Here is a 24,494-nt window from a genome sequence, read left to right as displayed (position 1 = left end):
CCGTGGAGGAACGCTTCCTCTGCTCAGTGTTAGTTAAAATCCCCTCAGTCTGCCATCCTGCGGGAGGGAAAGGAGACTGTGTAACCAGGTGGTGGGTTAGAAGGCTAACTTTAAAAGTCAGACAGATCGGGTTAAGTTACAAACTCTGGGGGCTGTCACTGCAGCTGCCCGGCTTTGCATAAGTTGCTTGACCTCCGTCTGCCTTGGTTTCCCCATCCACAATCTGGAGATTCTAACGATAATACTGTTATTGTGAAGAATTAGTGAGGCAGTGCAATGTCCAGTGGGTCAGAACCTGTTGGCACTAGCTCTCCCTAAACTACAACCTTACACCAGAGGTACCCAGGTGGGAGCTGCTTCTGGGGGCTATTTTAAAGGGGCTTATCAATTTGCATTTCTAATTACCTTCTAACTACCCGCCTGGCCAGTCCTCTGAGGGCTTGCCCGGTGATTGATGTGATAGCACTTAGAAATTTCTTTGAGTTCTTCAGAAGAAAGGTTTTCTGTACAATCCAGCTGGTGGTGTTACCGTTTAGAGGAATCTGGAAACCTAACTGTGCCGTTGATACGCTCATGGGGAGTTGAAAGTGGGATTATCTTTTAAGACTTGAGAATGTTGATGTTTGCAAATATTTTCTTGCTGCCTCTCCTAATACTGCAAATTGACTGCAGAGATAATGGGCAAAGGATGACATCATATGAAACAGCAGTCTTTTAAGTGCAAGAGCTGGAGGAACCACTTAGAGTAATTAGGAAATCCTTAAACAAGTGTTTGCAAAGTATTGGCTAACCCTTAAGGTTGGCCTTTTTTTTTTCCCCCCCGGCATCCAACTCTAAAAATCTGACCTTGAATAATTATCTACCCACTGGCTTTCAGCACCAGGAGAAGAAAGGTTCTGGGTTGCTGTCTGGTTGTATGTGGACACTGCTGAGCCTGAGTGCAGTTAATAAGCGAGGCGGTGTTTGGAAGAAGGGCTCTCAGATGGATGAACCGTGCAAAGCAGAGTTACAGGAGGTCCCGGCTAGATGCTCCAGGATAAAGTGCCAACTTTCTTTCCTTTTGCTTCCGTTCCAAAATGGCTGTCTGGCTCTTTGGAAGGCTGGAGAAAATGTCTCTTTCTGTTTAAACTGGCCCGGATGCCAGTAGTCATCACGGCCACTCAGAGAAAAGCTGGCTTTCTCAGGGGGGTCCTTTGGTCTCTTTAGGAGAGTGGAGAGAATGATTGGAAATGCTGTCTTTTGGAACACGCATCTGCGGTGAGATGGGGTGAGCAGGAGGAAGCTAAGCCTGGGGTTGATATGAAATTTTTATTATCTAGATCAACGCAAAATGTTTTCTGGAAACCAATTTTCTTGTTCTAAAGACCATGATAGAATGAATAGATAGATAGATAGATAGATAGATAGATAGATAGATAGATAGATAGATAGATAGATAGATAGGAGATAGACAGAAAGAAATCTCTTTTCTATTTATAAAAGCAGTGCATTTCCCTGGTAGAAAAGTTAGAAAATATAAAAAAGGAAAAGTCAGAGGGAACAGTCCATGATCCTACCTCCTAGTGGGAACCTCGAGGGTTTTTCTTCTATGTATTTTTACATAGTTGAGACAGTACTAGGAAGGTAATTTCGTATCCAGCAATTTTCCCACCATGATTTCAATAGGCATTTCCCCAATCTTTGGCTAATGGCTTCATAATATTCTGCCGCAGGGCTGTGCCATAATGATGTAACCATTCCCCTAATATGGAGCCTTGGGATGTTTCCAGTAGTCAGTTATTGTTACAAACGATGCTAAATGGAAATCCTCCCACCAGCCTCTCCAGTTCTTCACCAGGTTCAGCCCGTATAGTGAGCCGGCAGATGCAGGAAACTTTCTCCCTCTCCAGGTCACGATCTCAGCAGATGAGAATCACAATGGCCCGGATTATTTTAACTTCCAAAATGGGGCTATTCAGATAGTTGATGGGAAAAGGAAAATAAAACCACATGCTGTCTGTGACCGTGTAACATTCTCTTCGAGTATCACTTGGTGTAAGTAAAATGGGTTAAATCCATGAGCCAAAGCAGAAAGCGATATTCTGAGAACTGGATATACCAAATTTTCTATACCTGGTTTTAACATGATTGCTTGGTGTCTGCTGCAGATCTTAGGGTTACATTGTAAACAGATAAGTCTTTTCCTTCAGTGAAAAAAGAAAAGGGTGAGCCTCCTTACCACAGTCTCTGAGTGCTCCGTGTTGGCAGAAAGAGACTTTAGTCCTGCCCAGGAGATCCCTGTTATCATCAGAGGTGTATTGATGCAGGCCAAGTTTCTGGGTGTTTGCAGGAATCTTGATGCTCAGTGGACTGTGTGCGTGGAGAACCAGGGCAGCCCCTCTGATGGAAGAACTTGGCCCTCATGGATTTCTGAGTTCCTGGAAGGCGGTAGTTCCCCTTGTAGTTTCCCTTTCTACCCCTGGACATTCCAGGGCAGGGCTCTTTATGTTTGGTATCAGGTCTTCTCCTCTCCTGGATGCCCTGTCATGGGGGACTTTGGGAATCTAGCAGAGAGAACAGTCACCGGGGTCTAATGCATCACCTGAGCATGCAGATAGGAGCGGTTCCATTGGAACCTCCCCCTGCGTCACTCTTCCTCTGGTCTCATCTTCCCTTCTCTCCTTTCTGCTCCTTCCCCCTCTGTTTTCTCCTTTGCCTGAGTACTAGGCCTGCTTTCTTCATGGCCAGAAGCAGTTTTAACTCTACAGTTGTTACTTCCTGGATCAGAGACCCAGAAACTCAGCCTCCAGCTTGACCCATCATCATGGGAGCTGCTTGAGAACAGGGGTCCCCTAATCCCTAACTTCTTGGGGGAAAGTCTCTCTAAAAAAATTTTTTATGCATCATTGAAGCTGAGAATCAAGGAATATTTAGGAATAACCGCAGACTTGAACTCAAGTTGAATTGCAAGAGTACAAGTTGAGATATTTAATATTGTACTTGATTCTTGGACTCAGCAATTGAAATCATGTCCCAGGATAAATGGTGATATTTTCCTCATTAAGATACATGACAGATGAATTATACTTTTTTGCCTATTTGATTTATAGCATTGATTTATAACATTATATGTTTCACGTGGCCCACATTATAATTTGACTTCTATCTACACTACAGCACACTCACCAGCAGAAGTTTAGTTGTCCATCTGTCACCATACATTGATTCCCTTTACTTACTTCGCCCTCCCCCAAACCCCATCCCTTCTAAGCACCAATCTGTTCTCTGTATCTATGTGTTTGTTTGGTTTTGTTTGTTTGCTCATTCACTTTTTATATTCCACATATTGAAATCATTTTCCTGTCTCTGTCTGATTTATTTCACTTAGTGTAATACCCTCAGGGCAGTAACCCTCAAAAAGTAATAATGGGGTTTAAAGGAGTTCAACAGAGAGGAGATCCACCATCCTACATTATCTTTCCAGATTCAAAGCTATCTAAGTTCCAAGGGAAACCAAGGCATGCAAAGAATGGCGGAGAAAATTTTCCAAATAGATCAGAGATCAGAGATTCAGATTTTCACCTATTTTTTTTAAATGATGCTCTAATTTCGCATAGGAATTTCTTGATACTGGGTCTTGTATTTATTCCTCAAGCTCTTAGTAAAATGCTCCGTGCAGATTAAGTTTACTCATTCATCTGTTCTCAACTGTTTATTGAGTTGTTTTTTGTGCCAAGCATGATGCTAGGTGATGGGGCTACAAGATTGAACAAAATCAGCTGTACCCCTCCTCTTGTGGAGTGTGAAGTCTCCTGGAAGGCAAATGTTAAACAAACAAAATCACATGTGCATTATTATATTATTATTATAACCCTTGGTAAGAGCTATGAAGGGAAAGTGAAGACATATCTGGGGTTTTGACTTAGATTTGAGGTGGGATAGGACAGTATAAGGATGGTCAGAGGGTCAACTGCTTCCTTCTTGAGGAGGAGGAGATGGGGCCAGAAAGATAGGCAGAAGTGAATCTGGGAAATTTTGCCAGGCCATAGGAAAGCACTGGAACATTATCCCAAAGTCAAAGGGAAGGCATTGATTTTGTGTGTGTGTGTGTGTGTGTTTAATTTTTTTTTGTGAAGCAGTGAAGTGATATGATCAAATTTGTACTTCAAGATCTTTGGGCTGCTTTGGAAGGAAGGGGTGAAGGATGTAGGGAGACCAGTGGAGCCGGAGTCCACATGAAAGATGGCGGCGGTATCTCGGATGAAGGTACTGGACGGAGTTAATGGAGCTAATGGAGCTAATGGATTGGGAAGGAAGAGTTTGTGCAGGAAGAATTGACAAGCCTTGGTAACACTGGCTGGAGGTGAGGGCTGGTGATGGAGAGGAAGATATCAAGAATGAACTCTGGATATCCGTCTTTAAGCAGCCATTTACACAGAAGGAAAAGCCTTGAAGACCAATGAACTTGGAGGTGGGAGATAAATACAAGTACATGAAGTGTCACAGCGATTTCTTTAGTGCCAGTTTAGGGCCTTGGTAAGTATTCTGGGAGTAGCAGACAGAACCCCATGCAGACGGGCAGCTCTCATCCTCATGAGTTTACAATGTGGAACCCAGGTGTTTTTCAAGCATTACTTGTCATATTAACATCAGCACTTAACATCCTATTTCTTAACGCAAGCTATACTTCACATCTCTCCTTATGGGGTCCTAAGTATATTCGCCCCCCCCCCAATTTCTATACCATTCAACAGCTTTTGATAAGGAATATTAATCATCAGTCCGCTCCCCACCCGACATGAAGGCACTTATCTGTTTTTTTTACCCCAAGTTGAGCTCTGCTATCCACATTCTTCTGGTACCCATGGGGTGTGCAATTCTTAAGAGATATTTGAACAGGGTTTCTTAAGTCATTTCAATAAGTTCTTTAAAAGAAAAGGGGTCTATTTTTTTTTCCAGAAAGGAAGCGATGGCATTTGTGCTGTTATAAATCATGATGGATTTCCATATTCTCTGCCATAAAGAACCTTTTTTTTCCTCTTAGAAAGGAAAATTAAGGTTGCTGTACATTGGGATCACTTTCATTATCTTTAGCATACAAATGATCTTTTAAAAAGATTTTCCTTCCTCGACATATGTACAGTATCAATGATATAATTTACATTGCATCCTTCGTATTAACACTCTGATCCATCATCGCTAACAATGCAGGGGCTTTGTGTGAGGGGCTGTCGGACAAATGTTTTAGCTAGCGAGAAGAAAATTGTTAGCATTTGAATAGAGAATGATACAGGAAGGATTAATAGCCTACTTTGATGGATTAGAATGTAGGGAAATTGCTCAATATTAATATGAAAATGTTTGTGAATTGGTTGCAAGGTGCTGTCAATGGAAAATGATTATGTCTCCAAGGCCTTATCAGTTGAGACTTGACTCTTAGCAAAGACTTTCACACAAAAGACTGATGAGGGGTGTGGGGGATGGCTGGCTCAGAAACTGGGACAAAAACCCACCATTCAACCCTGGGAGTCCTCCTGTCCCTTTGGATGCCCTTTCTGTATTAGGGTACATCTTTATATTAACATATCTGAATATGTATTTATAATAGGAGAGAAAGGAAAGTGCAGGCAATAAGTTACTCTTTTCTATAATTTAGTCTTTCCATCTTTGGAAACCCAATCAGAGACAAGCAGGTTGGTGTGGCAGAGATAATCCAGCTCCCTTTAACTGAAAATTTTGCCTGAGTACAATGGTTTCCAAGAGGGTAATTTGCAAGGATGGTCGACAATTCAAAAACCGTGATCTGAAGATGATTGTTTAACACTAGTGTCAACAAACTCAGTCAGAATCAGCCTAATTTTAGAATGAAGTCTGTGAGGATTGGCAGGGTCAGGGGGTTGGTATTAAAAAGTAATACTTGCAAAATTTCACACCAGGGCTTTAAGAGTATCTTAAGTATTAATTTACCTTTGAAAATAGGTTTTGTACCAAAAGTTCAAGTTCATGACAAGAGGGAAAGTAATAAAGCTTTGTTGCCTCTATAAAGATCTACAACAGTAGCTGACTGTTTTGCCCGTCTGGTGAGGTGCCCACCAGAGTCGGAAAGCCTCCGCCTGCCTGCACCAGTGCGGTGATGCTGGTCTTCATTCTCACTGATGTTCATCAGAATACAAACTGACTGGCTGGGCAGCGGGAAACACTGCTCTCAAAATCAAGGCACTGTCTCTTCCAAGAACAGAGTAGTGCCCAATTACGGTCCTTGGAATACATTTTTCCAATTTAAGTTTCATATTTCATGTGAGAGCAGGCTTTTTCAAGCTCAGTACTATTGACATTTGGGGAAGAATAATTCTTTTTGGGGGGAGGGTGGCAGTGCTGTACTGGGCCTTGTAGATGTTTAGCAGCACCCACTAGATGCCAGTAGCATTCCCCCCAGGTGAGATGACCAGAAATATCTCAAGACAGTACCAAATGTCCCCTGGGGGACAGAACTCATCCCTCTCCTCCAGCTGAGAACCATTGCACTAAAAATAAGAAAGGCAATCACGAGTTATGTAGATATAGTGCTATTAGGATGAAAAACATATTTAATGTTAAATTATTTTCTCCTTAAAATAAAGGGTAAAATTCTGATATTTACATACACATTTAAAGAAAAGTAATACTAACTACTATCTGTTTTTTATTGTATTTAGTGATTTACAATGTTGTGTTAATTTCTGGTTACAGCATAGTGATTCATTTATATATACATATATACATATATATGTATATTCCTTTTCATATTATTTTTCATTATAGGTCATTGCAAAGTGTTGAATATAGTTCCCTACGCTATACAGTAGGACTTTGTTGTTTATCTATTTTGTATATAGTAGTTAGTATCTACAAATCCTGAACTCCCAGTTTATCCCTTCCCATCCCCTTTCCCCCCTGGTAACCATAAGATTGTTTTCTATGTCTGTGAGTCTATCTCTGTTTTGTAAATAAGTTCATTTGTGTCCTTTCTTCTTCTTCTTCTTCTTTTTTTAGATTCCACATGAGTGATATCATATGATATTTTTGTTTCTCTTTCTGGCTTACTTCACTTAGTATGATAATCTCCTGAGTCCATGCAGGTTGCTGCAAATGGCATTATTTTATTCTTTTTTATGACTGAGTTGTATTTCATTGTATATATACCACAACTTCTTTATCCAGCTGTCTGTCGATGGACATTTAGGTTGCTTCCATGCCTTGACTATTGTAAACAGTGTTGCTATGAACATTGCAGTGCATGCATCTTTTCAAATTAGAGTTTCCTTTGAATATATGCCTAGGAGTGGGATTGCTGGATCATGTGGTAGCTCTATTTTTAAGTTTTTGAGGATGCTCCATACTGTTTTCCATAATGGCTGCACCAAATGACACTCCCACCAACAGTGTAGGAGGGTTCCCTTTTCTCCACCCCCTCTTTGGCATTTATTGAATGCTAACGATTTCCCCGACATGGAACGCTTTAACATCATTCATTGTATAGTCCTCAGAAAAACCTGACAAATTGGGTAAAATAATTCCCCTTTAACAGCAACTGAGACTTCAGATGTTAAACCACTTGCCTGGTGAGTCTGCTACAATGGAACAAATGGGACCAGAGTTGGGGTGGCTCTGACTTCATGCCTCTTCACCACTTCTGTGTGATCCTGGCAGTGAGGTCCTCACTACAAATAGCCACATGGTGCCCCTTACAGCCTCCTGTACTTGAAGAATCTCAACCTCCACCCATACCCCCCAAAAGGAGCTCTGAGAGGCTGCCTCCTTCCCAGGCTGTTGAACGGTCACCTGGGCACCCTAGTAGTGGGGGTGGGGGTGAGGTGGAGTGTGTTCTAAACCCCAGGGTCCAGGTGGAGAGTGAAGCATTGCTCAGCTCTCTGTGATGCCCTACGCCTTTCCTGCTGCGTTAAGCTGACATCACTGTTTCTTGGGCCCCCTCCTGCAAGATGCAGAAACCTGAAATAACAATGTTAGGAATTAACCGGAAGCCTAGGGACCCATGCAGTGCTTCCTCTTTCCCCATCATCTCTGTAGTTGAGATGCCTGAAAATGGCGACATCACTGTATCCTGGCCTGGTATCTCGTAATTTTTGTCTAGTACTTCGAGTCACAAATGCCATTCCTTTTCACAGCTAAGTACTGAGCCCGCACAAAAATAAATGCACATCTGCGTGAATATGCAAGTTGGCATAGATTCTCAGGGAGGTCATAGAACCCATCAAGACTTGTTTCCCTAGACCCCAGATTAAGAATCCATTTCCTGACCATTATGTGGGCTTTCTCAGAGTTTTATCATAACTCAGAGGAGCACCTTTTTCATAAAAAAGGAAATCTGCTTTGGATATACTGGGATCTTATTTGTGGACATAAGCAGTTATAGTAACCAACGAGGCTGTGCTGGGGAGCACAAGTGACAGCCTCCCTGGGCCTGGCAATCTGCATTTAAGAGAGCTGACAGTTCCCAAAGCCAGTGGTGGCAGATGTGTCCCCAGTGTGCCCCTGGGATTGGCAGCTTCATTATTGCTGTTGTCAGTGTTTGTGGAGTGCCGACCCTGCGCGTCAGCCAGGCCATTCCCAGGTAGAGATGTTCATTGTAACCTATTAATTCTCAGACGAAGACAGAGTCAAGATTGAGGGCTGGCGGCTCTTAATCCCTCCACTGGACTTTCTGCTTTAATTCCTCTTTGTCTATGGCTCAGGAGTACCAGCCTCTGTCCTGTCTGTTGTCATCTTGGCCCATAGTCCCCTCTTTGCTTTTGGAATTAAAAACTTTCCCCCAAAGTTATACATGTTCTGAAAAGAATTCAGTAATGCTCCCCCTTGCCTCCCCAAGTTCCCTAACCACCCACTCCAATCCCATTCTCTAGAAGTGACTCATTTCTTTGATGTATCTCTGGGTACATTTATCCTTATTTCTAAATCATCTGTTTGTATAGCTTTTATTTTATTTTTAAATCGAGGTATTGTCTGTTAACTTCCTACTATAGAATGTGAAGCTCTGGCTCTCAGTGCATTCCCCACCGCTGCCCCCAGCACGCACATGCCTGGAAACACAGCCCCACTCCCAGCCACCTTCCTCCCAATAGAGTTACGTCACAATTTGTATTGAGTTCAATGTTCAGCATTTACCTTATGATGATCATGTCAACATAACCCACGGCTGACACATTGATTGTATTGTGGTTACATTTCCTTCTTGTATAACTTTTTGTTTTCCCTGGAGTTGCTAATAGCCTTGTTTTCTATGTACCTCTCAGTAATTCACCTGTAGGCTATTAAAACTGTGACCCCCTCCTCAGCATTTTCAAGCACATCTGTCATTTGATCAGTTGGGATTCTTCTAGGAGACATCCCACTGGACTCCAGCACTACTGCATTCTCCTGCTCAGTCTGGATTGGCTATTCTCTAGACTGGCTTACTGCTATCTTTCTTCACCATCACCCTAAGGGTCCTTTTAGTCTCCCTATTAGGTTAGAACTTCATTTCCCAGTCCCTGTCATTTCATGGGTATCATCTAGTAACTGCTAACTGAGTTCCTGTCTTATACACTCTTTGAGACTGAAAATGCCATTTTCCTAACCTCATCAACCAATGTCAAGGCTACAGGTGACCCCATTTGAAAACATCATAAAAATCTCTAACAGTTCCCCCCACCTTATTGCTCCATGGGCATCAGCGTGTTTTCAGAGTCAGAGACTTTTTCCGGCTCTCGGGAGCACTGAGTATATATCCCTGCAATCAATTTCTCACTGACAGCTCAGAATTAATAACAACCTACATTGTAGAACCCTTTACTGTGTAGCAAGCACTGCCATGGTCTTACCTGACTGCAGGAGGCAGGTAACCACTGTGAATCTTGTGAAACTGAGGAAGCAGAAGCTATGTCCTCAGCTGAACATTTATGAACAGGACCACACTGTTCATAGATGTAGTCTAGGACCTGGTAAATGCCAGAGAACTTGAGAGACCAACAACGCATGTGCTTGGGGGCACCAGAGAATGATGATGAACTTAGCCAGAATTTTGCATTAAGAAAATCTTCCAATGAGCTATTTTTTATATTGGCTTATGTGTTTTGTATAAAACGTGTTTTGTGTAGGTTTGTATTTTGTGGTTTTTGTAAGTTTTTGACATCTGTATGGTAGGTCAAAGGAACACCATAATATTTTCATGGTTTCAGACTTCTAAAGGCTTAATTGGGTTTGCTTCAAATTAGGTGATTTGCTCCCCCCCCACCTACCTACTTTACCTGGATTAAATGAAATTCATTTCCATAATTATGCTTAAGTTTGGTCCATCCCTGGAAACTAACTTTTTGGCATTGACCAAAAACCCCTGTAAGAATGTTCTATTGACTGAACAATTTTTCAGTGGAAAAGGTTGTATACCCAAATCACCAGGGGAGAATTTTTCAGCCTGTACTCTCTCTCTGACATTTTCCCCAGATCCTTATTCCACTTCCTTCCACCATGCCAGAGAGCTGGTGTTGCTGAGGGTGGTAAGTGGGAAAAGAAAAATCAAAACAATAAAATTCCACTGAACTTTATCAGAGTTTATGAACCATTTTTCAGAGGAAACAGCAAGTGCAAAGGCCCTGTGGCCCTTTTGAGGTTCCTAGTCCCTCAATGCTCTGCTATCTCAGGTAACAGCTAGCTAATTTTTAAAGAAATTTAAAAAATACTTTTAAAAGTAATCCCTGATGAAGTATTCTAGATTAATGTGGTTTAAACATAGCTTGAAAAACATGTTCTAGAAACTATACCTTAATCCGAAGAGGGAAGAGAAGTAGTGGAATTTCTGATCTTGGCAGGCAGAGGACTTCTATATTTGTCAGCCACGGAGAACAGCCCACCTGGAGAAGCAATGAGAAACATAGAGACAAGGAAGTGTGTGAGATCAGGAGGCCCAGCTGGTAACCCCTGCTCTGTCCTATCCTGACTGTGTGATGTAAGTCACTCCTTACCGTAAACTTAGACAATATAAAACACGCATGCCTTAACTGGTATCTCAAATGTAGAAGCGATAGTGAAGTGTTTTGTAATGAGATGCAGTTTGTGAAAGACCTGTGCGTACCCATAGCATTAAATCCATGTTAGTTTTTACCAAGTCAGTTTAATTTCTTAACATTTTCATGCCAACGTATAGTACTCTCACATAATTCCCTCCTGGAAGGTACGTTTCTGTAACTCAGTTTTCCATGCCTTCCAAAAAACAGATCTTCTTTCCTTGGACGCAGGCTGCACAAAATTAAGTGTGTGTAAGTGCCTGTATCAGTGAGGGCTTGGGGCTGCAAACATAGAGGTGGAAGAGGAATTTAGTCAAAGTTTATTGGAGTGCATAGAATTGATATTCAAAATAGTAACCAATAGGGGCTGGCACCGTCCAATCAGAAGGGAGCTGGAACAAGTGTCTGGTGGCCTCCTGCTGTTCTGAGAGTTAACCCGTAGGTTCCTGGATGATGGGGGAAAGCTGGGCAGGTTCCCAGGGAGGTGCCTCAGCCAGGGCAGCAGGCAGATGGATTTGGGAAGCTTGAAGCCATGTCTATTTACTGATGGGGACAAGTGCTTCAGCATTTTCACCACTGGCACGGGCTCACTAATGCAGGCTTGCTGAACATCAGCGAGTCCAAGAGAGCTAGGATGGAAAAAGATTCAGAAACCCAGACAGTACAGAGGATGCCTCCACTGTCTTTTATGAGATCTTATAGGGAGTCCACTGTCACTGATTCTGAACATCACTGCTGTAAGGGAAGTCCTGTGCCTTAGTCTTTGTGGCATTCATGCAGGATTCAAAGTCCTGTGTGGGAACTTGGGGTGGGCATGCCCCCTGCTTGCCAGGGAGCGACGAGGCCAGCATGGCTTCCTGCAACGACATAGCCCATGGGACTTCTTCCAAGGAGAGAAGGGCTTTGGCTGCTGTGTATCCAGTGTCCACTAGAATGAAGGTTTAATGTTGGGACAAAGATGCTTTCTGTAAGGTAATCTCTAAACCTGTTTCTCCTTCTCACTCTCATCCAGAGAGGAACTCTGTAAACAAATCATCATCGTCATCGCAAAAGACCTTAAAAAACCACAAGGTGTTCGGCAGTGTGTTTCTAAGCTCAAGGTCACTTTGGATTTTCATCTCAACTGCCATGTTTTTCTTCTCATTAGAATATTTGACAAGAATTCTTTGCATGGATGAGCAGCTCCAAGCACCCCAGCCCCACACTGTTCTCACAAAGATGTTGTCCTGTCATAGTAAATAATTGTACTGCCAGCTGAAAGTCAGTATCTGTGTTAGACACACATTAACACAGAAATCTGGTGTTCGTACAGATACAAAGCCGGAAGATACCACATGATTTTTTGATGAAATAACATGTATTTTCTTCCCCTTAGGTTACTTACGAGTGGCCTAAAAAGTAGAGTTTACATCTTTATTCATTTCCAGATCCCTACTGCGCTTGGCAGAGAGCTTTGATCATAGTTGAGGGTTGAAAATGTTTATTGAGTTGGACAGTGGTGTTGGAAATTGCAAGAATATGACTGTTCTAAGTCTAAGAAGTTGTATACAGGAGGAAGTCAAGTACAGTGGTTCGTGTTTCAGGCAGGGTGACCAACTGTCCCAGTTTGCCTGGCCTGAGAGGGTGCCCAGGACACAAGATCTGCAGGGCTGAAACTGGGAAAGTCACAGGCTCGGGGACTAGACTACCTGGATTGGAATTCTGGTTCTACGACTTATTAATGGCGTGACTCGGTTTCCTACTTGCAAAATGAAAACCATAACACACTTATCATTGGGCTTTGGAAAGACATACGCTAATGTGTGTGAGTACTTTGGACTACAGTGGCTTCTAGTACATGTTTCGCTAATGTTGACAAATAGTAAATTCTTATAATGCCTGACTGTAAGTTCTCCCACCAGAGCCCAGATGCTTCCATGAATATTCTTCTTAGCATTTGTTAAGTCTTTTAAAAATACTGTGTGTTGTAAAATTTAAACAATGGAGGGTGGTTCCAAAACAATGTTCTTTTGAAATAAAACAAACCCATCTTTTGCAGACACTGACAAATAACAAGTCAAATTGGAAATCCCTTTGTATAATCACAATATATTATAATGACATGGACTGAAAAGATGAGTAGGGGTGGGGAAAAGTACCTTGAGATGAGTGTTGTGATTCTACTATTTTAGAAGGCTGTTGTACCAACTGGCTTCCCCCGTCCACACACACACACACTGATACACACACACACACCCCCAACACAATGCTGTTGTTTTCACACTGGGAAGTTGAGGATTTCCAAAAATTATCCAGGGGAAAAGATAAGGAAAGTGGGGGCGAGGAGGCAGGCAGGAAAATCCTCTAGTCAGTGCCACTGTGGTCCTGCTGTCTTTGATTTTCCCCTCTCTCCGATGGAAACGTTCCTTATCCCCAATTTCATGGACAAGCTGAAATCAAAGTGTAAATATTTTGCCATCACTAGGACCTGATTTCTTCATCTAAGTATTCAGGAGTCTTTAGTCCCCAAGTGAAAGAACACAGGAGCCTTATCATCTTACATGGAAACCAGGGCATGTGCTGAAAGCTAACCGATGAAGGAAGAACCGTGGTCTGGAAGGCAAAGTCTTGCCAGTTCTCTGAGCTCACGCTCCCCTGGGCCAGTGCGGCCCACTTGCTGTTAGCCTGGCCTTGTTTTTAATTGGGTTTCGGCTCCAGGAGCTCAGATCACGGGGATGAAAAGAAGAAATGGTCAATAATCTGGGTGTTTTGTCTGCGCTGTCAAGTGTGAGCATGTAGGGGAACGTCTGGGTGGCTGAGTCCCGACTTTCTGGTCTACAGGCCTGAATCCTTTTTTCTTTCTCCTTAGACTGTAAGATCAGTTACACCCTTAGAATTGTAAGGTAGCTGCCGCGTTTTCTTGTTTCCTCCTACCTCTTAGAAGAAAGAAACCAAGCAACAGGAAACAAGTTAATATAAACCTTTAGTTAAAAAAGATGTTGAAGAAACAGGATAGCTACGGTGTCAGTAAGCATTCCGTGTGTTGGTGTTTCCGAGGGTAGGAAACACTCCAGTGAAGGGAGGTGGAAAGACCTTCGGCGGAGCACTAGGTAACAGAGACTTCACAGATAATGACCCCCTTTCTGGCCTCTTTAATCCCGCTACCTACATCTGGAAGGAAGTCTCAGTTGGGTGCTAGTACATCTCTTAACACCTCCCCAGCCCTTGCTAACCTGCCCCTTAGCAAAGATCAAGTAGCCTCAGCTTCAGCTCTTCAGTAGGCAACACAGCCTGTCTGGAATTTAATGACATTGCTTTGCTTGCTTTTTGTCCACTTTTCATATTTGCCCTTTTTTCCCATTTATTGTACTGCATAAAGTTTTTTTCTTTTAAATAAAAGTATGCCCATTTAAAGAAAGCCATTAAGTAATTGTAGTGAGGTAAGTGTATAGATATGTTATAAATCATGAAGGTAGTCCATGAGCAGCCTAATTTTAGGAACTGATAACAAATTTCTTCACTGTGAAAGAAAGGTGTCATTCTTTCATTCATTCATTCATCCATTCATCCGTCCTCCATCCATCCTTCATCCATCCACCCATCTTTCCATCCTCCACTCGTCCATTCATTCATATGCCTATCCATCCATCCAATAAATATTTATTGAGGATCTACTATGTTATGCTGAACCTTGTGGATCAGGAGACAAAGTCCTTAGCCTCAAAGAGTGGTAGGGAAGAGAGAGAGCAGTCATACAAGTAAGTATATAAAATAATGTCAGAAATAAAATGAAGAAAAATAAAGCAAGGGACTAGAGATTAACAGTGGTGATGGTTCTCTTTTTGACGGAGTGGTTAGGGTAGATCCTTCTCAGGAGATGCCATGTGAGCAAAGGCTTGGATGAAGATAGGTGTGAAGCATCATACACGTGGAAGAAAAGCCTTTCAGGAAGCTAGAACAGCCAGGGCCAAGTCCTGAGGCAGGAGTGTGCCTGGCGTGGGCTGGCTGCAGTGGAGTGGAAAAGGGACATGGCACAAGATGTGACTGGGGATCTGGGCAGGAGGTGAGTCAATGTAGGGTCTTGTTGGCCATGGCATTAATTTTATTCCTAGTGAAATGGGAGCCATTGGAGTGTTTTGAGCAAATAAAGTATGATGTGATTTACGTTTTTAAAGGTCACTCTGGCTTCTGTGTGGAGAAGAGATGGGGGAGGGTGTGGTAGAGCGCAACCACAATAAAGAACAAAATTTTGCCATTTGCAGCAACGTGGATGGACTTGGAGGGCATCATGCTAAGTGGAATGAGTCAGACAGGGAAAGACAAATACTGTATGATATCACTTACAAGTGAAACCTAAGAAACGCACCAAACTAGTGAATATAACAAAAAAGAAGCAGACCCACAGATAAAGAGAACAAACCAGTGGTTACCAGTGAGGAGAGGGAAGGGAGGGAGGGGCAAGATAGGTGTGGGGGAGTAAGGGGCCCAAACTTTTGTATAAAGTAAACTACAAGGATATACTCCACAACACAGGAAATACAGCCAGTATTTTATAATAACTACAAATGAAGTATAACCTTTAAAAATTGTGAATCACTATACTGTACAACTGAAACTTGCTACTATATACAAAGAGAGATAAATTAGAAGTTTGGGGTAGCAGGTAAAAACTACTATGTACAGAATAGATAAACAACAAGGTCCTACTGTAGAGCATGGGGAACTATATTTAATAGCTTGTAATAACCTATTATGAAAAAGAATACATATATAACTGAATCACTATGCCGTATACCAGAAGCTAAAACAACATTGTAAATCAACTCTACTTCAATAAAAACATCAAGTCTGAAAAAAAAAAAGAAGAAAATTAACAAACAAAAGCGCCCCCAGCCCAGCCTACTCTTTAGCGTTCAATGTCAGAACAGTGGTTTCCATTGGAGGTTTTTTGCTCTGGATATTGGTTACACCAGGTGTTCACTTTGTGAAAATTCACCTAACTGTACAATATAATTTGTGCACATTTCTGTATAAGTGGTATACTTAATTAAAAGGTTTTAAAAGACCCAAAGGTAGAAAAACAAACATAGGGGATTTATTAGCATTAATAGATGATATTAGCATCAGTGCATCTCAGAAGATTTTAGAATGAGGCTCTTTAATGGCTTGTAAGAAACTGGGAATACAAAGCATTATTAAACAGGCATCTTTCTCCTCTGAATGGTCTCCACAGATCTCCCATCCCAAACACGAGGTGGACTGAACTCTCTGCCAATCGTCTATGTGTTACAGTCATTCTGTCCTACATGTCTAAGTGGGTGTTCATGAGAGGTGACATTCTCTTCTCATCTCTGCAAAGAAAGCCCAAACCTTACCACAGACGGCGTGAGATTACTAGGAGATTGCACACAAGTCTCTTAAAGGAACCTGTCATAGAATCTACCTTCCATTGGGCCCCACCCCTCTGGCACTCTGGTCCATTCCCTGCCGAAAATCACCAAAGACAGTCCATCTGCTTCCTTGGACTTATCTTTCAGGCTGCGTCGGCCAGTTCCTATGATCTGACGGCATAAGATATGCTCAGCAAGCTGAGTGCCAGTACCACCAGCCCACCGTGTTAGAGTGGAATTATCAGGCTGAAATCAGAAGCCATTTAAATCTTCAACAAGCTCTCATTACGGCTGTTGATTCAGGAGACCATGCTTTCCCAGACACCAGTGGTATTCCTGACAGATGTTTTGCCTGAACGGAGGGAGTCCCTTCAGAGGAGTAATTAACAAATATCAACTGGGCCCTGAAACATCAAGAATCTGCAGATCTCTTGGTCCCATTTCCTTGGAGTCCCCAGAAGAGAAAATGCACCAAAAGCGCACCGGACGTACATCTCATCCTTCAGGTGAGAGCGAGACAGCCCCGCTCAGAGCGTCTGCTCTGGGAGTATTCCCCAGACAGCGCTGCCGTGTACTTGCCTCTTCAGCTGGTGAACTGAAATGGAATCGTCGTCATAATGATGATAGCAAGAGCTATTCTGTTTTCAGCACAGCAGCCTCCATCATCCTGGCATAAGGTCAGTCACAGCAGGTCTCCCTTATTCTCAAAACCTGCCAGTGGCTCCCATGTCCTAGTAAAATCCAAAGTCTTCCCAGGGCACCCCCGCCCTTCCTGATCTGGCTCTCACTTACCCCACTGACATCACCTGCCATCATTCTTGCCCGCCCTTGTTTTCTGCAGCCACACTCATCCCTTTGCTGCTCCTCAGAAATGCCAGGTGTGCTCTGACATTAGGGCTTGGTGCTGCCTGGCCCCAGTGCTTGGAGTGATGCCGTGGACCACCGTGTTGGCTCACTCGTTCAGTCCCTCCAGGTCTCGGCTTACATGTCGCCACTTTAGTGATTCTGACCCTGACGATCCTGTCCCTTCACACTGCTGCTCTTCTTCATCCTGACCTTTCTTTTTTCTCATACTGTTTTGACCTAAATTCCATACGATCGTCTCCCTGCTTATTATTTATCGTTTTGTCCACACTAGGATATCTGCTCCAGCAAGTCAGGGATTTTGTTGTTGCTCTTCTGTTTTGTTCACCGATGTCTCCCATGTGCCTAAAATAGAGTCTGGCAGATATAAATAACTGTCGAATGTTGAATGGTTAACATTTGTTGGGTGCTTAGTCTGTGCTCTTATGATGAGCACTTGACGTGTACACATGTGACGCTTAACAATGCATGAGAAAGGTAATATCATTAACCACATTTCGAAATGAAGAAATCAAAGCAGAGAGAGGTGGATTAACCTGCAAGGGTCATACAGCTAGGAGATTATGGAGCCAAGATTCAAACCCAAGCAGTCAGTCCTAGAACACTAGTTCTTACCCACACCAACTAAATTAAAACAAGCAATATCAAGATGAGGATGTGCACCCGGCCGGCAAGTTTTGTTTGTGGTTATTGACATCACCTCGCTGCTCCTACATTCATTCTCTTCCTGGCAGTTGCACCCAGTTTCCATCTAGGGAATTATTCCCTCCTCCACGTTCAGTCTGTGGTACCCCATTCCTGAGCAGGGGCAGAGCACGGGATGAGAGAGAGCCAGTCAGCCCTGGGAAGCCTTAGGCCTCGGTGATTGGCTCAGGGATGGTCATGTGACCGGATCAGCACGGAGAATGCTGGGGCAAGATGGCTTCACCGCTGCAGGACGGGGAGGCTGGGAGCCTGGGAGCCTGGGAAGCTGATGGCACCGTCTGGGAGCTTACAGGGAGGTGAGCCTGCCCGAGAAGAGCGCCAACACCGAAAGTAGAGTCAATGAAGGTGAGAGAGGCCCTGGGGCTGCCCAGTGGGCTTGTCTGAGGCCCTGGGGTGCTCTCCCCTCTGCTCCAGCATCCTCTGTGGATAACAGCGACTCTCCACGGAACACTGCTTCCTTTGGTTTTCCTCTTTCATTTCTCTCTTCTTCTTTTCTTTCTCTTGTTTTATCTCTTTCATTTCTTTCTTCCTCCCTTTCTTTCTTTCCTTTCTCTTCTTTTTCTTCTCTTCCTTCCTCCCTCTCACCTTTTCTTCTTTCCTTCTCTTCTGTCTCCCTCCCTCCTTTCCTTCCTGCCTTCCCTGACATTAACTGAGTGATTCTTATATGCCAGAAACTATCCTGCATTTAAATACGTTATCCCCTTAGACATGTTTAATATTCCCGTTCTATAGATGAAGACGCGGGCTAGGAAATTTGCGCAGCATCACCCAGTTGACAGGGTCCAATTTCAAACCCAGGCCGTCTGACTCCAGCCCATGTGCCCTTGATCATTAGGCAGCACTGCCTCCCTTGTGGAGCACAGGGGCTTGTGTGGGGCAGAGAGACCAGAAGAAGAAAAGGTAGCTACAAAGCCGGCCAAGCATAAGTGCAGGTCGCAGTGTGAGGGGCAGACCAGCGTAGTGATTAAGAACAAAGCTTTGGATTTAGGCCAGCTCTGGTTTGAATTTGGCCTCCTCCCTGTACTTGCTGTGTGAACTTGGCACATTAACCTCTCTGAGCTCTTGAATTCCCATCTGTACCACAAAGATCATAGCACATGTCTTGAAAATATGTTGCCTAGTTTAACTGAGAAAATGGATATAAAGTGTTACCCCATTATTTGGTACATAAGTGAAAGCCACTGTGATAATAACATTTATATATAATTACTGTTAATATTCTTATTATTAGTTGCCCTTAGATGAAAACAGCGAAGTGTGTTTTCTCCCTTGTAACTTTAGGCGACAGCCCCCATTCTAGCTTTACCCTTGGAACTGAAGACTGCTTAGATGCTATTGAAAAATATCCATTTAAACTATGCCAATTGAATTTTGTCAACCTTAGGAGGGAAAACGTAAGATATGTAGCCTTCAGGATGTGACTGTTTAAAGAGATGCTCTCAGAAACACGCACATGCCCCAATGAGGGATGAATTAGTCTGAGTCCTTCCCCAGGTGATGTCAAGCAGGCAGTTCTTTCAGAATTAGCAATCTGGCTACAAAACACTGGTATCGTGCCACGGGCATAAACCTTCACAGGCTGGGGTGGGGGGCGGGGGGCACAGATTGTACAAACAGGAAACATCTCCCAGATCTCGGATTAATGCAGCTGTGGAAAATAGCATTGTAATCAGTGTATTCTCCAATGGAGGCACTTTTATTGAAAAGCCTTTCTTTTCTATCCTGAGAGTAATGGAATGTTTTCTCTAAGCATAAGCCACAGAGAGAGTATTTTCTAAATATGCATGTTTTCTGCGTGTCAGTTTAATTGCACGTTGTAGATCAATTCTGAGATTCCTTGGGGATAACAGCTCCCCCCAAAATGCTTCTCTCCGACCCGAGCCATCAAGTCACCATACTGTTTTATATTTGGGAGTTTCCGGCTTCCCGCCTTCCTTCCACACTTCCCATAGCTGTGCGCTTGTATTTACGTTTACAAAAGAGCATTGCATCAGCGCTGACCAGAAGACGACGTGAAGTGAAAGCACTTTGCCAGTTTCCATTTTCTTCGCAGCGTTCCTTTCCACCTCTACTTTTTCTTTAAAAAAAAAAAAAAAAAAAAAAAAACCTTAAGAAAACTTGATCCGTTTGGAACAGACTGGCTCCAGCTATTCCTTCCTGTGCTCCCCGAGACAGAAGGAGTGGAGGCAAGAGGGTCTAGAAGATTCTGGGGGTTGGGGGGGAGATGACAAGAGAGGGCAAGGGTGAATGGGGCCATCTCCATGGGGGAGGCTCAGTAACTCTCTCCCCCTTTATGCTGAGGGACAGGGGCTCATTTGCTCGATTTGGGGTGACAGCAGCCGGTTTTGTTACAGCGGAGCCAGAGTTTTAAATAAGCGCAGCTCTTGGAGGTCGCAGGCCGCGTTCGTTATCTTAGCCATGGGAGGGCATGGAAATCGGAGGCGGTTTGGCAAGGGCAGCATAAATCCAGTGTTTGTGAGGGGCCGACCCAGCCAGGGAGGAAGGAATGCACAGTTTTCCTTTGACGGTGTGATTTCCTGCTTCTCGCTGGAGAGGTTGTCTGGGCTCGACGCAGAAGCAAAATCTGCATCAGTTACTTGAAAGGAAACCAACCCTATTCCTGAAGGTTTGGCAGCAGAAATATTCATTGTTGAGAAAAGGGAAGAAAAAAAATGCCTAATGAACTCCCCTCTCTTCGGTAGTTTCAAAGGCCTCTTGTGTTGGTGGCTGCTTTTTTTTTTTTCCCTTCCACAGTTCTTAGGAACTCTCATTAGCCCCTCAATAAATGCTGCTTTAAGGGCTTGTAACTTTGTCATTAAATCTTCACTCCAAGATGAATTAAGGCTGCAACCAAGAAATGCCCTCCCCACCCCCAACGAGCTTCTTTACAATTACCAAAAAGGCTGGAAAATAGATTTGTGGGGGATTTTTAGCACTCGTTTACGCGCCTTCCTGTCAAACAGTGATTAATTCAGGGCCACTTAAGTTTTTCCAAACTTTCATCCATAATGGGCACGTTGACATTTTTATTTGAATCTCTTTACGCCATCCAAAATAATCTCCTTCAACAACAGAAACTGCTGGTTAATTGCCACAGAGCAGCTGTTACCTCTTCTCCGTCGACAGCCTTTTTCAGGACGGTTTTTGAGCTTGGTGCCTGTGGAACACACGGGCCGGCGACAGCAGCGTGTCAGGTGGGTTGATTGAATAGCCCCCTTGTTCCTGACTGTCTGTGTCTGCACTGGCATCAGGGCCAAACAAAGCCCTTCGCATCTAAATATAGCATTTTCTTTGGCCCTGGGCCCTCACTGTCTTGTTTTGCCATTCTTCCACGCTCTAAAGCAAATACAAGAGAGCCGCGTTTCAACATGACTTATTTTTTCCCAGATTTGCATACTCCTTGGGTCAGATTGCGTCCTGGAAATAGACGTTCATGCACAATTAATCTGATTTTCTGGTTAATTGAAGGCTAACCAGAAAACAGCTCTGAAAATTCACTCCCGCTACAGAGTATTCTGAGAATGTGTTCAGACACTTTCAGAAAAGCAGAATCTCGGGACTAGAAGAACCGCCGGCATCCACGTGCACGGATCCCAGGGAGGTGGCAGGTGGCACCTCTGAAGTCAGCTGAGTTACCTGGGCTTTCCGTCTTCGGCACAACCCCTTCCAGTTTTGAACAGTTTTTGTTCTTGGCTATTTCCTTCTTATACTTCCTGCCTTAATTATTATGAAGTCCAGTGAAATGTTTTTCAAATATTTTTAATTGTTCACTCAATGATGGGGAGCCGGAGGGCCTTCGGGGTCCTGCGTTGACCACTGTCCTGTTCACGTGGAGATCCTAGTGCCTGGGTGTGTCTGGGTGGCTCTTTTGGAGCCTTGCACCGTCTGTAGCGACCACAGATGCTCCAAATTTCTTTTCCTATCATCTACTCTTCTCCAAGAGTGGGCTAAGCTAAACCGATCCAGATATTTGGAATCCACTCAGATGAGGTCCGTTCGTCCGTTTGTAAGGATAGCCCTTACTGAATGCGGTATAACTTGAAGCCGAAAAAGGAAAAGAAAAGAAGCAGGACCATGGCCATGGAAGTCGGAATCCGCTAAGGAGTGTGTAACAACTCACCTGCCGAATCAACTAGCCCTGAAAATGGATGGCGCTGGAGCGTCGGGCCCATCTGGCCATCGCCAGCAGTTGTGTAGTTTCCTTATTATAAAATAAATGTCTGTAACTGCTGTAAAAAAAAAGAAAGAAAGAAAAAGAAAAAAGGAAAGGAAGAAAAATGGGTAATTTAAAATGATTAATCTACTCTTTTCTGACTGTAAAGGTAATATGTGTTATAATAAGTTCAAACAATACAGAAAAGTGAGAGAAAGTGAAAGTTCCCTGAAGTCCTGCAGAAATAAAATCTTTTGCAATTAAGAAGAAAATAGCACCTGGTCCAGGCCCATCTGGTGGTTTTATGGCCTTGAATCTAGATATGATTACAGGTGGGCATCTACAGTTTAAGCAGTCAACACCACCACCTGCTTCCTCTGTCTTCTAAGCACTAATAGAAACTCCAGTCAGCCTTCTAGCCCCTCTGGAGGGCCCAGCCGAGAACAGTGTTATTCAAGGAGATCTGAGGATCGTGATAGCCAGATACCCCTCCAAGCCCCAGAGTTCTATCTTCGGATCAAGTTGGACACCAGAATCCTGCTCATTTCTGCCAGATTCATTTAGTCCAGGGTGAGGAGTTCTACAGCACACAAGTGGTCAGTCGTCTGCCCTCTTCTCTGCTCGGTCTTGATATGGCCTTGAATTCTTCTCACAAGAGGCTCTGTGAACCACCAGGCAACTGGAGTGGGTACTAGACAGGAGCCCAGTTGCCTTACTTTTTCACTCCAGCTCTGTGAATTTAGCAACTACATTTGCTTTCAAGTTGACATTTAACTTCTCATTTCATTGCCACCTTATAAAGAACCTTGAGTGTAAAGTTTATTTTACAATGAAGTGCCTGGAAATCTTTCTCCCTTCTGAAGACCTGTCTGCTCAAGTGAAGCGAGTCTTTGTCATTGATCATCATTCCCTTTTCACTCTTGCTGCCAGGAAGCTCTGAGTCAGATCTCAAAGTTCAGTGGTAACAAACATAATGAGCCTTATGATTGCCCTGTTTGCAGGCTCATTTTTTCTTATCCAGAGTGTTTCTATCCTATGTGTTTTTATTGTAAACAGCCTCTTATCAAAGAGGCAAAAGTATAAATAGATAAATTTTAACAATCATGCAGCAGCTCTCATGTCTTAGAATGCAGGCCTCGGTCTGGAAGCTCTTTTTATTTTCTTGCATGCTTATAAACATATCCATGGCTTTGCATTCTATCTAAGAAGAAAGTTTGGCTGCCAGCACAATGTAATTGGAGCTGGAAAGGGGAAATAAAACTGGGTTGATGGCCTGGATATAGGATGCCTTTATTTTCAGCCTTTTGGGAATGTTCTTTTGGCCCATTTTACAGATAAGCAAGGGCAGTCATGAAGGAGGAGTTGGCTTCCAGGGGCCAACAGATTGTGTCTCAGTGGCATGACACTCCGGAGTCCTGCCTCCAGGCCACTCTGCCTTGCAATCTCCCGCAGCCTTGTGCATTTCAAAAGTGCTTCTGCACTCCCACTCCTGGGTCCTTCCAAAGGCTGCTGGGGAGCACACTGAATTCCTACTTTGTTTAGCAATCAGAATCTCGAAGACTTTGGAAAAGCATGAAATCTTTAAAGGAAAGAATGTCGTTAGGTGCTTGGCTTCCAACCCCCCAATATGGAGAGACAATCCAAATACACAAAATTAGAAAAACATACACAGAATGGTCATTTAAAATTCGCAGCTGTCAACATCAAGTATTCTGTGTGAGAGAAAGAATGTACGAACCATCGAACCATCGGGTTAACAAAATAGCTGCAGATGGATGGGTTCGAGGCTGGGACGAGGCTGGCATTGTCTGCGCTGTTTGTAGAGGCTCATTTGCATCCCAGGACAAAGGTTCCCTGTTGGAGACCCTTTCTCTCCATCCTCCTCCTCAAAAAGGCAGCCGGCCATCCGCAGTGAAGATAGTGTGCCTCCGTCCTCCCATCAGAAACCTACAGGAATGAACACAAATCTGTTATTTTAACACAACGTGGGCAGAAAGTGGTGTTTTCACTCTGAATAAAGCCAGGGAAAGCCAAAGAATGGGGCCTTTTATTTGCAGGAGATACTCAAAGGAAGCAGGATTGAACTGTAGGCCAGTGTGTATGAATAAAGTTGTTAGAGAATTTGCAGCCTGTGGTCTGGGAGCTGCACTGTAAGTTTGCTGACTGTCAGCTTGAAGCACTTTGCATCAGAATGCATAATTGCATCTGTTAATGACATTTTTAGCCCAGTTCTCCAACAGAGAGTAAATTTCATTTTCCCTCCACTTTTCATACTGCCTGGGAGAGAAGACTTTTTTTTTCTCAATTTAATAAACATGATTGACAACAGAAAAAATGTAGATTTACTTTCTTTCTATTATGACTGTATTTTGGAGTCCAGAATGA

At 43.4% G+C, this 24,494-nt stretch overlaps 1 long non-coding RNA gene across 1 annotated transcript; it reads left to right on the top strand.

The window, feature by feature from the left end:
• Positions 1 to 2,190: 2,190 nt before the first annotated feature.
• On the top strand, positions 2,191 to 22,148 carry LOC116666077. Its single transcript, XR_004322951.1, has 3 exons — positions 2,191 to 2,204; positions 8,546 to 8,555; positions 22,016 to 22,148. It is a non-coding gene; the product is annotated as an uncharacterized LOC116666077 (long non-coding RNA).
• The last annotated feature ends 2,346 nt before the right edge of the window (positions 22,149 to 24,494 follow it).

The sequence above is a fragment of the Camelus ferus genome, chromosome 9, assembly GCF_009834535.1.
Source record: "Camelus ferus isolate YT-003-E chromosome 9, BCGSAC_Cfer_1.0, whole genome shotgun sequence".
In the NCBI taxonomy this organism is placed as follows: Eukaryota; Metazoa; Chordata; class Mammalia; order Artiodactyla; family Camelidae; genus Camelus; species Camelus ferus.
The sequence above is the reverse complement of the archived record's forward strand: the minus strand, read 5'-3'. Positions and strand labels throughout refer to the sequence as shown.